The 14,931-nt window shown below is 33.9% G+C and overlaps 1 long non-coding RNA gene across 2 annotated transcripts; it reads left to right on the top strand.

Annotated features, from left to right (window-relative positions):
• The first annotated feature begins 1,786 nt into the window (after positions 1-1,786).
• On the top strand, positions 1,787-8,833 carry LOC122037206. 2 transcript variants are annotated; one of them, XR_006127569.1, is made up of 11 exons: positions 1,787-1,862; positions 1,939-2,035; positions 2,236-2,321; positions 2,618-3,058; positions 3,141-3,281; positions 3,618-3,671; positions 4,877-5,020; positions 5,153-5,323; positions 5,425-5,943; positions 6,582-8,651; positions 8,730-8,833. It is a non-coding gene; the product is annotated as an uncharacterized LOC122037206 (long non-coding RNA). The 2 variants fall into 2 exon arrangements; XR_006127568.1 differs by having other exon boundaries at positions 2,618-3,281.
• The last annotated feature ends 6,098 nt before the right edge of the window (positions 8,834-14,931 follow it).

Genomic DNA, 14,931 nt, shown 5'->3' with positions numbered 1-14,931 from the left:
TTAGATTGGTTGAAGTGATTTGTGAGTAATTCCTTTGCATGACACATTTTTAAATTGATCTTCTTTCTTTTTACTAATAAAAAAAATATTTTTAGTGGTCTTGTAGTTTTACTAAACAATCCTAAGATCTTTGAGAGAATTTTTGGGCCCAAATATATTTTAGATATTATTGGTTGACTTGAATGCATGTTCTCTTTCTTGTGATTTTTTTCTCTTTTTATTGTTTTTAGTATTTATCTCTAAGTATTTCTCTTATGATCGAATCCATCCCCAACTTTTTGTGCTTGTTAGCACATGATTAGATGCATTGTCATCATTATTTATTTGTTTTTTGATACCATTCAGATAATACAATTCTCGCAGTGGTAATCGGAATTAATTGGCTGACTTTCTAAATTCTAATCCTAATTATTCCTATAAATAAATCATCCCAATGTCATGATTTTGAGCAGTGATAATTCTTTTTGTGTTTATAATAACGATCATTTTTATAGGTTTCTACTATAAAATCTAACTTGATTTTTTATGTGTCTTGAACTTGTGGGTAGCATCAATAATAAATTTTGTTATTTATAAGTTGGAGCCAAATTTTGTTGTCTAGGATTCTTTAATAAAAAAAAAGATAGATCCGTTACCTTAGCGACCCCCTAGTGCCGGACCCACGGATATGGAGGGAGGTACATGCAGGTACATAGACCATAGGCGCATGGTGGGGTAAATCCCAGGTCGTCAGTTCCTGAGAATCGACCCTGACCATTACTCCAGAGATGCCATGCGCCCACCGTCTGCGCTATGCCCTGGGGGCATCTGGGATTCTTTAATGATTTGAGCTATGTTGCTGTAAGAGTTTTGATTGCCCTTGTATGTGGCTTATGAATCGTTGGATTTGAATATTGGTTTGTGTATGTGGCTTCTTTTGGTGTTCTTGTTATATTAGGGATACATAAATTTTAATTCTGATTGTGATTCTGCTGTGTTGAGGAGTTTTTTTGGTTTGCCTGAGATTGTTCATTGAATCTAGCTTTGATTTTGTAAAATATTGTCCTCAATCTTTGCCTTGGGTTACTTGAAGTTCATATGTTACTTGTATTTAGTTGAGGGAAATCTTTCTTGGGCAATACTTGGCAGCTCAAATCACTAATGGAGATGGAATAATGTTGGCATAGTGCTTGTTGGATTTAAAAGTGGGGTTTTCTTGTCCTTGTTGATAACGATGAAGTTATCATATGGACAAGTTGTTTATTGGAGTTTAGAGTTTTATTGGGAAACAACAACGAACATTTACTTTAATGATGAATTTTATATTGGGTTGAGGCGAAAAAGGGCTACCGACCAAAAGTAATGTTTGGAAGCATATGTTTTATTTCTCCTAATTTATGTAAACTTCTGATAGACTGGTTTTCTCCTTGTATTTAGTAATGTGCAGAGTTACTAGAGGAATTCATGAATTCTATGAAAAGATATGGAAAAAAGTACTAACTCAGGTCACTGACTAGATCTCCTCATCGCGGGTCTATGTTGAAACAAAGATTGGTTTTCTCCTTACCTTTTCATTGAATGAAGTGATATAACTTGTTTCCTATTTGCTATTGATTAAATTAGGTGAAGCTCTAAAGTTGTATGACACATATTTTTAAAATGATTGCATATAGGTTTGTATTGTCTAGCCATAACTACTTTTGTCCTGCTTTTTGTTGGAGTTTCAACAACATAAAATGATTGCAATAGATAACTCATTAGTCATTCTATAGATTTCTAAGTTTTGTTGCTTCATATGACATTTTATAGGGCACTTTGATAGCTCATTCATAAGGTTGTTTACTGCTAGCATGCTTAGTGGGGAGAAACCTACCCAAACATTGGTGAGTGCTAATATTATTTGTAAGGTGATTTTCATATCCAACTAATGAATTTCAATTTAATTGAATATCTTTTAAGCCCCCTACTACGAAAAGTGCTACTGCAAAGCCATGTATGAAAACAACAGATGGGGTGGGACAATTCAAGGATTTTGTTGAGATTGGAAGATATTGAGGTAATTTGTCTCAACAAAACTCCAATTCTATTTTTTTTGGCATTAAAGATCTCTTGTTTTCTTTTACATGGAATTAGATTGCAAAGTAGGAAAAAAATTAATGTAGAATAATTATTCAATAAATCTTTTGGGTATATTTGTTTGCTAATACTCTATTTCTGATTTGGTTCTTAATTTCTTTGATTGTGAAATGAGTTTAGAGAAAATTGAAGGAAGATTGGGATCATGTGTAAAGGTGGAACTGTCTCTCAAATAAAGAGCAGTGTTTCGAAGGAACTGCTAGAAAGTAATGAATCCCTCTTTCTTGTCATTATTATGTTTAGTTGTCTAGCCTACCTATATGGTGTGCTTTCATATAGGAACATAAGTGATACATCAAGGTTGTCATTCTGTGTAGCATGTTTCATTCTATTAACTCCATATAACAATTGTAAAGTAATACAATCTACAAAATTATCATTCTTGTAATGATCTAGAATATGTCGTAAAATCAATCATTATAACATTGATGCTAGCATGGTCAAGGATTTATTTTGATTGAGTAAGAAATTTGATTTGTTTTTATTTTAAAATTTGTATAAGCTGTTACAAGATGCTTTGTTGATGTTCAAGCTCTACAAAATCATGACATCCCAAGGTTTCCGGTGAAGGCATTTCATGGATGGTATCTGTAGTTGAAGACTTTCGAATTGCACATATAAAGCTAAAGGTGCTATTGGAATCTTTTTACCGCTTGTAATTCTCACAAAATCCTCTCTTCAAAGTAAGTGTTGGTTATAGAATTTAATTAATTTTTGCAAAGAGTTTGGGCTGTAATCTACAATCAGGAAAGCGTACTGTTAGACTTATTGGAGTCTTACATAAATTTGTAGGCTCAGTTTAAATTTTTGACTTTTCAAATAATAATTGTTATGACAATGAGAATCTTAAGTTTTGCTTTCTGAGACATTAAAGGTTTCCTCCAATGTCAAGCTTACTCTTTTGAGTCCTTTGGATGCTAAGTGTGAAAAGAATGCATATGAGGTAAAATATGAATTATGCAACATTATCTTTTTGTTGGATTTATTTAATTCATCACTATGGTTACTTACTTGACAATTGTCAGGGTGTGTTGCAACAAATCCCAAGAAATTAGTGAGAGTATTGGATTCTCTTTTTCCGAATCTAGATATGATTCACTTCCTTGTGAGGATGTTAATGCAAAACACCTAATTTGTTGACGGATTTGGGAAATTTTGACTGGAAAGTATGAGATTCAAACTCATCATCCAATCTTTTATAATTTCTAGCATTTTTGTGTTAATAAAAACTGAATTTGATTCTCTTAATGGATAAGTTCGTTTGGAATCCATTATGTTAAATCTGGATGAACTGTATTTCTGTTCATCTTTGATATGATATATTGCATTGTCATGGGTAAAAAGTGTTACTCCTATTGATTCTTCTTTCAGTTATAAGGTCTATATATGTGAAAATGCTTTTCTTTGGTCATGTCTCTTTATGATTTGCTTGGTTATAGAGTAACTCTTTTTTTTTTGTAAATTTGTTTGTTCATTCTCTTATGATTATTACTTTGTAACAGATTACAAGTGACACCAGGAAACTTGTCTATCACACTTTAATCAAATTGCTCGAGGTGCCAATATTATTCTTTCTAAAGAACTTGCCTTCTCAATTTATACCCTCAAATATCTAAATAACTATTGTTATATGCATTACTATCAACTCTTTATTCTGTTCATAGAATTTACCATCTAACAAACTATTATTACTTCATTTATTTTCAATTCACTGCCTATTGTTCTTTATGCTATCTTTTTCAAGACAAACTTTTTTGAATATGATGATTTTTCTAGGCATCTTCCAACATGCTGGAGTTTTTGCTTTAAGTTGATGGATGAAGTTGAAAAGTTCTTTGGTCATTGCTTGGCATTTTTCATAAAGTTTATGGATTAGAACATTTGCAAAAGGGTTCAATTATTTCGTTGCTTTAATTCATCTATTTTTCCCTTGCAATGCGGTTCATGGATACTTTACAAAATAAAGCTCATGGGCTCAGTGTAAGAGTTGTCAACTAAATTTGATCTTGATCACCTCCTTGTAGATCTCAAAGCATGAAACTTGGTAGTTTGATTCTTCTAATTGCCTCTAAGATTTATACAATTTGGGGCTGATAATATTAGACTCGACCAGAAATCCAGAAATAAAATCCAACATAAATGTGACACGTTCTCAAACAAATATTAGAATAAAAGCAAGAAATCACATAGTAAGGCATAAATATGAAAACATGACTGATGTTGATCCATTTATGACTGATTTTTAAAAAACAATTAGCAACTTTTTAACATCATGTAGATTTCCATTTTGGGAGTTTAGGTGATTTTACATCACCTATACTAGTTTTAAAAAAAAATAGTTTGCTGATGTTTTTTTTTAATGTTGATAGAGAATGGCAATTGTTAAAGTTAAGATGACATAACATAACTTGCTGACATCACATGTGATTGCAGGAATTCGTCTCACTTGTTATTACTTTTTCACTAGAATTCTTTTTGTTTTTAAAACAAGTATGCTATTTTTCTCTTCTTCACTTTGATAGAGTCATGCAGGAAAATGAGCATTTCTCTTGTCTAAGTTGAACTATGATCTTCATAGAACATGATGTTAGTTATCGCTGTATTCTTTGTTTTTTGCTCTCACTTTGATTTGGTCATTTTTGTTCCACCAATCAATATACTCTAACTTTGTGAAAACTTCTATAGTGTTAATGGAAGTACACTCAATTGTTTCATTTTTTAATGACACTGCTCACAGAGTGTTAATACCAATTTTTTCCAGGTATTTTCTTGGGAACCAATACTATGCCATGATAATGTAGATGTGGGATGGTCTAGACTATCAGATATGGATGTTAACGAGGGAAAGCTTCTTGGATGTTCATACAATCAAAGTTGTGTTGGCATATGGGTTGTGGACCTCTCTGTGCGTGTTCTAACTCATGCATTAAAGTATAAATTAGCCTTAAAAATATATTTTTGCTTCTTGAGAAAACATTAAATTGTCACTAAATCTGTAAATATAAAGTTTAATACTAGTTGATATTATGAAATGCAGTGCATTGAACCATATGCAATTGCTAGTCCTAGATTAAATGGTCATTCAGGCCAAAGTCTACATCAGATGGTAATCCATCTATGCCAGCTGATAACATAAAGTCTAGTATGAGGAGGTTATCAATATTATAGAGTTTTGAAACAAATTCTAAAGAGACAAAATCATTATCAGGTAGGCTATTTGAATAGTTTATATTGCATTTTTCATTTCACGTGTTTGGAGAAGTATGAGATATGAATATTTCTCTTTTTTGTACTGCTTTATATCTAAAGCAACAGTCATTGCTCCAGCCAGGTGCCCCTCAAATAATTGGGGCATGTGCTAGCACGATAGCACCTCTGACAGCACCACCATCTGTATCTTCCTTTGTAAAAAGAAGTTTATCAAAATTTCAGTCTACATCTGACCTTCAGACTAGCAAAGCAGATATGGCACCTGCGATTGTTCCAAGAACTAGCCCGAGGATACACTTGCCCTCTGATTTTACTAAAGACTTTGGGGTTGGTAAAACAATGTCATTTGATATCCAATCAAAATTTACTGAATTTTGGAAGGTGTCAAACATCAAAGAGAATTTAGATAAAACAGATATCCATTCAGTCTGGGAGCAGTAGTAATATTGAACAAAATGAATTTCTGGGCCAGACTCCTATTTCTTCTGGCAATGCTGGAACTCAACATGTGTCAGCTGAAGCAAATAATTTGGATGGTGTTAAGAACTTGATTAAATAAAGGATCAGGTCTATCTAATTCATTCAAAGAGCCACATTTGCACTTTGATAAGGAAAATTGTAAGTCTGATACCACCTTATTTTGTTTTGTTAGATTATTCATGATTCCAACTTATCAAGATTTCTTGTTATTATTGTTGAAAGCTGTTAGTTATAGGACATTCTAAAGCATACATCATCACTGTTCGATGTTATTTTGTATTTCTCCTTCAAATGAACTATACTTGTAGATATTAAATGCAATATTTCTTTGCAAATCATGGCATAGATAATGAAGAGAACTTCCTGAGTGAAATTTCAGCATTGATAATTTTCAATCTTGGTTGGACTAATACCAAACTTCTGAGTTGGATCTATATAAATTCTTACCCTGTCAAGTGTCACCTCCAAGAAATTAATTATTCAAGGAAGAATGTATTGAAGGTAAAAGAAGCTTGACATTCAAAGAAACTGGTATAGATAAGGTAGATTTTGTTGGACACGGGAGGAAATCCATTAAAAAATTAATCAGATTCGTGATGTCTTATTTGCACACTTGCAAGAGAGATGTCCATGTCTTCACTATTTTGGACATATTCACCGCATTTAATTCGACCTTAGCTAAAGGGCTAACTGAATCAACCATAGCCAATCTTGACTAACTATGTTCAATATTAAATTTGTTTATGAATCATTCAATATGCTTTTTCTCATTTCAGGGCACAATTTCTGTTGTCGGCTTTTTGGTGTTTTAAAAATAGTTGTTGGAACATTGGTAGAACACAGTTTCTTATTCCTTGGTGTTGGAGAGGTTTTACTCCTAATCTCAATTGGTTTATTTGGTCTATTGAATGTGTTTAACACTTTAACTTTGATTTTTTTTCACTTGTGTATTTCTTGTGAACATCTTAGTTTCCCATTCTGGGAGTATGAATTCCTATGTACTTATGCTTCGTCCTTGTATTTCATATTACAAATCTTGTAATGCATATAATTATATGAGAAATAGATATAGGAAGATCATGTCTATTAGGATTTTATTTATGAGGTGGGCTTCTGCTTTTTTAAAAAGAGGGTAGAAGATAATTTTTCCGATTTGGATCGAAATCTACTGTTTGCCATAATTTCGCTATGCTACTTAGTGCTAAGTGTACATGTTACATTTTATGTGACTTTAATTATTGCACTATGTAGGTACATGTTTCAAGAGTATTTTAACTAATCTCAGTTAAAATATTTGTTCTGTTTATACGAATACTTCTTTAAATCTTTTCCTTATCTTGATTATCAATACAGGCTGGTACCATAGCTCTAGAGATGTTAAAGCAGGTTTTGAACTTAGTCTTTTTATTATGTGCATGAACAACGTTTTGGATGTGATGATGATAATTTTAGATATTGGCAAATTTTGGTTGTGGATTTCTTATGGTTGTTGTAGACAAATGGTGCTCCATTGGAAGAGACTCGCAAGAAGTTATGAATGGTCGATTCTAAGGTAAGGAAGAGAATCTTGGACCTTGGTTATACTTATTACAAGCATACAACTTTTAAATGTTTTACTTTGTTGTTCATTGTTTGCATTGTGATACCCTTTCTGGGGCTTAATTATGAGCTCACACAAGGATTCCCTTCAACATTTTAAGCAACCTTGGGCACATGATCATGAACCTGTCAATAATCTTGTAGATGTTATCAAGGTATTGCTGCCTCAAGTGCCATTCTGGTTTCTTGGCAGGTGGTTTCATGGGCTAAATGTTTACTATGCACTTGTATATTTTCTCTCTTACTATGTGTGACTCTTAAGCTATATCATTGTTGATGATAAGAATGCTTTCTCCAACTCAGGTTTACTCTTTTAAAGTGGTTTCTCTAGTGGTCATGTTTTCATTTAGTTCTTCTACAAGTATATATTACAACACTAATACTTTATATATATTACAACACTAATACTTTATGCAACTATTTCTACTAAGGAAGTAGTTGAAGCGATGGCTAATTTTAATGAGGTTAGCTTCTACACCTAGACCTCTACCAAATCCTTACCATAATGCATTTTTACAATTTAACTATATTCAGATAGTATTAGATCCAATGCACGAGTTCCCTTGCATTGATTTTGGCTCAATCCAATCCTACCTCTCAATCAGAATGTAGTGTAGAAGAGTTGCACTAGTTTTCTCTATCTTTTTGCAGCAATAGTTGCATAATTCATATTCACAATTTACTTTGGTAGTTAAGAATTTGGCTTTCATTCACATGGTCAAGCAATATTTGCTAGTGGGAGTCCATTTGATCCAATTGAATATGATGGAAAAGTTCTTGTGCCAGGACAGGTTTAAAATTTTTATTTGTTACAAACTAACCTTTGGTGTTTCACTTTCTTCTGGTCAAATAATGCATACATCTTCTCGAGATTTGGTCTTGGGCTGGTGATCTTCGGACCAACCCGTGTGCACAATGATGACATGCTTACGTTCAGCCTGAAAGTTCACAAGTGGAATCACCATTACTATATTTCTATTTTTGTATATCAATATTTCAAACTTGTTCCATATACCATAAACCCATCGGGAACATGTTTAATCAACTTTGAAATTTACTTTTCCATATATTCCACAAAACTATGGAAAGTAGAATAATTGTGGTATCTTTTGTTGGACAACAAAAGCTTTAACTCCTAATGACGTAGGACAACTTGGACAAAGGAATGGTCTACCCACCATTCCCCAACATTAGGAAGATATTTGCTCATATTGTTGCGAATGTTGCAGCAAAAGCATATGAACTTAGTGAGTTTCTTCTTTGTCTCTTTATTCAGAATGCATAGTCTATCTTAAACTGTGCTAAACTATCTATTGTCCTTTAAGGATTGGTGAGTCGGTACCCACATCCCAAGGACTTCATGAAGTACGCGGAGAGCTTCATGTACAACTTTATTTATCACCCGTATAGATGATTGGACAAGAGGGCTTTGCGCATATTAACAGTAAGTCAAGTGTTTAATCAATACATTTTCTAATTATTTGACCAATACCCTTTACAATGTTAACTTGGAGTTAGACTTGTGTTTTTTTTTTTCTTTTTCAGAATCTATTTGTGATGGTAAGGTCTTTTGAGTGCTTCCTTCAGTTTGAAGACTTGATGTTGGTACTTCTGTGTCAAGGGAGACTTAAGTGTTTTTTTATAATATTTTTTTATAATTTTTCTGACCCACAATTCACCTTTGGTGTTGTTTTCATTCTTAAGCTTCCAACATGGTTCATCCTTTCAAATACACTGAGAATAGAACATCAGAACAAACGTATACATGCCGTAGAAAAATCAAACCTTTCATGAACACAAACAATATAGCCATGCTTTCAACTAAATCACAATTCAAGGATCAAGAGAAGGCTAAGAAGCTGTAGAGCATTGTTGCCACAGTGATTTTGGCCGGCCATAACTTGGAGCCCAAGCTTGGTGTGGCCGGCCATATAAAATAAAGGGGATTTTGTTTTTCAAATCTTTTCTTATGTGGAAGTCATGGTTTTAAAAGAGAGTTTAAAATTTAAATCTTTTCCTTTTTTTTTTTGAAGGTAAATGTATTATACTACTAAAATTAGAATCATACAAAGTACAAAGTACATCACTTGATGTCTACAAAGCGCTAGACATGGATCTGGACTTTGTGAAACATCCTCTCAACACAAGGTACAATGCCCTCAAAACGTGATCGGTTGCGTGCCTCCCATATAAGATAAATCATCGAAGATACAACAAGATACCGGGCCTTGACTTGTCGGCCTTTACCTTCATAATGTCGTTGAAACACATCAAGTAATTTGGTCATGCTAGTGATATCAAATTTGATGTCCATCCATCTCACAACCCTATCAAGAAGAGACTTTGCAACTGCACATTCAAAGAAAATGTGACCATTGGACTCTTCATGGTGTTGACATAATGCACACATCTTGTTTGGCACGTATGACAAAGTGTTTGCTGTCCTTAACTTTCCATGGGCAAGCAACCAAGCTGTGAATCGATGTTTGGGCATTAAATTTGGCTTCCAAATCACTGAAAACTAGGGAACTTTGGGCATTTTCGGCCTGAAGAAGTCATAGGCCAAAGCTGTCCCGTTTTCCCCTTCCACAAACCATTCTGTGAGCTTCATCTTTGCTGCTCCAATTGAGGTGGTGCGCTGTAGAAGAACATCTCTAATCTGAAGTAAACATTTGATGAGGGGAGAATCTGAACGCTTACCCCTCCAATGCCAAAAATCCACATAACGGAGATAGTGATGATGAATCCATTTGACCCAAAGAGAGTCCCTCCCGCTTTGTATGTTCCATAAAGTTCTACATAAGAGAGTCATATTCCATGCTTGCAAGTCACGAAGTCCATAACCTCCTTCCTCTTTTGGTAGACATATAGTTGACCAAAAGATAGGAGGGTGCTTTGTAGACCATACAAAAGATCGAGAAATCCCATAGATCTTATCTATCACTCCACTAGGAATAGGAAGAATGGATAACCAAAAACATTCAACACCTTGGAACACCGATCTTACTAATTCTATCCGGCCGGCATGTGATAGGGTGTGCTTCGGCCAAGAGATTACCTTCTTCGTGAGTGCCTCAAGAAGAGACCCTTAATTTGCAATGCGCAACTTCGCCGTGGCTCCCTAAACCCTAAACCTTAAATCTTTCATTTTATAGCTTTCTATAAAGAATTAAGAGAAAAAAGTTTGATATCTTTCCTTATTTGTAGTTAAAAGGAAGATTTTAATTTTTGATAATACTTTCTTTTTTTGTAACCATGTCATGATTTAAAAGAGAGTTTTAAAAATTATAAATATTTTCTTTTATAGCTTTCTACAAAAGATTAAAAGAAAGATTTGATGTCTTTCCTTATTTGTAAATTTAAAAGGAAGATTTTAATTTTGGAGAAAATTTTCCTTTTTATAATCATCCACATGTTTTAATAGAGAGATTTTAATTTATAAAAGTTTCCTTTTATAACCAACCATGAAGGGAATTTTAAAAGAGAAATTTTACTTTTAAAATTTCTGGAAACAAATAAGAAAGTTTTAATTTTGTGTTTAAAACTTTCCTTATTTGTGGTGCTAGAGGTGGCCGGCCATGATAAAGGATTAAAGGAAATTTTAATTAAATTTTCCTTTCATTGGCAAAGAGAATAAGGAAGTTTTTATTAAAATTTTCCTTATTTGCCAAGACCAAGGAATATAAAAGAGAGGGTAGAGGTGCCTCACCTCACAACAACACATCCTCTATTCCTCTCCTCTCTTCTTTAGTGTGGCCCCAACCCTATACTCCTCCTTTTCTCTTCTTTAGTGTGGCCCTAACCCTATACTCCTCCTTTTCTCTTCTTTTTTAGTGGCCGGTGCATCCCTCTCTTGGAGTTCTTGTGGTGGCCGGTTCTTGCTAGGAGAAGAAGGAGAGAAAGGAGGCTTTGTTCTAGCATCCCTTGGAGCTTGAAGGTTGGTGGCCGAAACTTGCAAGAAGGAAGGTGTCTTGGTGGTTCTCATCTCGGTAGATCGTTTTGCTCACACAACGTCCGAGATAAGAAGAGGAATACGATAGAAGATCAAGAGGTTGTTGCTTACAAAGAAAGGTATAACTAGTAATTCTTTTCCGCATCATACTAGTTTTCTTTGTATGGATTTTGAAATACCAAACACAAGAGGCTAGTGATTCTAGGTTGTATGCATTTACTTAGGTGAGAAAACAATCACAAAAAATTATGTATGTGCTTGATATATTTTCTTCCATGATAAGATTTAAAACCATATGATGTATTTATTTGCAAATTGTGGTTGTCAATCATAGAATTGATGGATAAAGCACTCGATGTGTATACCAAATATGAATGCTTCATCAATAATAACTTTAAGAACCCAGTCTCTCTTAACTCTATGCTAATAAATTTGGCCATTATGTTGAATCCATGCCCTTGACTAATGCCTATGGGTACAAGATTATCAAATCATTGTGTGTGAGTCTTCAACTCATGACATCAACCTTGTAAATCTATCATGTATGTTGCCTCTTTTGTCCTTTTATTTTCTTCCACTTTGTAGCCTTTGCTTTATTATATTTTTTTGTTGATATTTTAACAATGTGAAGACTTTAGAGAATATTTTGATTTTGAGTTCTAAAAATTATTCTAAGTTGCTCGAGATTGAAATAGAAGGTCGGTTGATTTTGTTTTTTTCCCTCTAATTTATTTAAAATGCTATAATTTGTATGTTTCCACGAATTGTTAATCCTGATTTCTTTTTTGAAGTTTTGAAGGTTGGACTACAATATATGTGTTCATTTCTGAATGATTTGAGAATGGTGCTCGTGTTTCTTGAAACTAAAGAAGGTACAATTTGTTCTTTCTAATTAGAAGTTGTTATGGATAAGCTTCTTCTTTCTTCTTTTGGTTCTTTTAAGGTTTGAAGGTTGGATTTTGGTGTCCATTCTCTCCCTTTTGGATGTTTTAAGAATGTTTCTCCCTTTTCTTTTAGAGCTAAGGTATGCCTGTTTATCCCTCACTTGAAGATGTTGTCGATATATTTGTATGCTCTCTCCACTGCCACCACACCCAAAGAAATTGTTTCTTTATCTTCTATCTAGTTAACTTTATCCTTGGTTGATAATTCCTTCTTGAATGATCCCATTCTCCATTTCATCATTCTTTTAAGGTTGAAAGGTGGATATTGATTTCCATTTTTCTCTATATGATGTGAGAAACCTCTTCGTGTTTCTTGAATTCTAAATGTTATGATTTATATATCTCTCTTTACACATTTCTTGCCCTATGAATTCTCCACTCCTCCATGTGTTTAGTCTCTATGAAGCCTTGATTTTACTTGACCATAAAAATAACATGACTAGGACAAGTCCAGTTTGTTCACATGAATTGATCAATATTCATAACATGATAGAATTGTTAATTGTCTTTTCAATGAAAATAGTGATATAAATTGTTTCTTATTTTCTATTGACTGAATTAGGTGAACCTCCAAAGCTGTATCACACATATTTTTTTATTCATCTTTGATTTACACATTAAGCTATTTCAGTAATGCTATCATAATTGTCATTTTGACTTTGTATTTGTTTGTGCATATCCGTCATCACTGCCTTTTTCAAACTTTTTTTGGAGTTTCAACGACATAAATGCTCTATTCTATCTTATTTGGTTCTTAATTTCTTTGATTTGATAATAGCCCAGTGAAATGAGTGTAGAGGAAATTGAAGAAAGATTGGAATCATGTGTAAAGCTGGAAACAATCTCTCAAATAAATCGTGTTTTGAAGGAACAACTAGAACGTAATGAATTTCTCTTTCTTGTCATTATTATGTTTAGTTGTCTAGTCATTGCTATATGACGTGCTTTCATATAGGAACATAAGTGGTAAATCTATATTGTCATTATGTGTAGCATGTTTTATTATCTTATAACTCCATATATCAATTTTAAAGTAGTACAACCTACAAGATTTTCATTACTTATCATGATTCATAACATGTTGTCCAATCGATCATTATAACACTAATGCCGGTGAGAATAACACTGACCAAGTTATGTATTTTGCAGCTATTGGCTTTTTCAAAGAGAAAATTGTGAATCTTTGGGATCTAGTGATTTATGTTGAGTTTTTTTATTCAGTTTTGATGTGTTATACCCAGATGGAATGAGAAAAACGTACTTGGTAACATGCGAAAGTAGAAATTACAAAGATAGTTATTGATTTCTACACTTACCTAATAAGGGATTTTAACATTTTTGTTTATGGGACAAGTTCAAAAAAAACATTGATGTCATTTACTTAAATAGTTTCCACTGAAAAAATTTCCAAAGCAATGCTTGTTGTGCCTTTTGGGTATGGAACAACCATTTATATTTTCTTAATATAAACCTTCTATCTTCTGTTCGCAGATTACTTTTCATTCTTATCATGCACCCTACAAAAGATCTATGCCCTTGTACAAAATGTTGGTTTTAGAATAACTAGGATGAAACCCTAATGCATACATATCTACATGAAATAAGTTTTTGTTGGTTTTTTGAATTTAGAAACATGGAAGAAAAGACTTAAAGATTTTGCTTCTATCTTCCATCTACTTCTCTATTACTCATGCAATGCATCTAAAAGATGCTGCATATACTGCTATCAGACATGTCTACCATGAGTTCTCCAATTTCCTCAACTTCAGTGACGTATATATGGTACACACTTTATTTTAGTTAAGCTTTAGTCAGCTATGCAAGGCACAATATATCTCCATGTTTACAAGTTCTCTTTTGGCTTAATTCTTTTGTTGATTCTATTCATTGAGGATTATATCTTCAAGTCAATCTTCTTTTCTTGCCTCTTATTAATCTACCTTAATAAATAAGATAGTGGAGTCTGTTAGGGTCGAAATGTAGCTAAAGGGGGAGGGGGGGGATGAATAGCTCGTCGCGCTCGTCGTTGCTTGCTTCTTGGTGATGATATACAGCGGAATGTACAAGAAACCAAAATACAACGCTAACACAAGGATTTACTTGGTATCAATCTCAAGAAGAGGTGACTAATCCAAGGATCCACACGTGACACACTCTCCAATAATGAAATCACTCCTTTACGGTAACTATCAAAGGCGGAGAAGCCTTACAACACTCTAAGTACAAGAAGAAAGAAAGGGAAGCAAATACAATTGAAATCTGACAAGATTTACACTGGAAACCCTAACCCTAGCGTCTTCTTCTTCTTGTAGATCGCCTCTTGACTTGGACGTGCACCAGCACTTGCCTCCAAGAACCTTCAAGAACTGGCGGTGAGAGCTCAGAGAAGTTGCTGTGTAGATCGGAGAAGAATCGAGCGAAGAAGTTGCTGAAGAAGACGCTCGCAACGACTTTATCCAGCGGTAACGGTCGGATCCCAATCGATTGAATGACTCCTAATCGATTGGGGAGGCTTTGGATCATCGGTTGATCGATCCAGAGTGCCTCTGTGCTCTCTGGAAATTGCCTGAATCGATTGCCCGATCGATTCAAGGCTTTTCACGATTTTCCAGCGCTCCAATCGATCGCTTG

The sequence above is a fragment of the Zingiber officinale genome, unplaced genomic scaffold, assembly GCF_018446385.1.
Source record: "Zingiber officinale cultivar Zhangliang unplaced genomic scaffold, Zo_v1.1 ctg245, whole genome shotgun sequence".
Lineage (NCBI taxonomy): Eukaryota > Viridiplantae > Streptophyta > Magnoliopsida > Zingiberales > Zingiberaceae > Zingiber > Zingiber officinale.
Note: the sequence above shows the minus strand (reverse complement) of the source record. Positions and strands in the feature narration are given on the sequence as shown.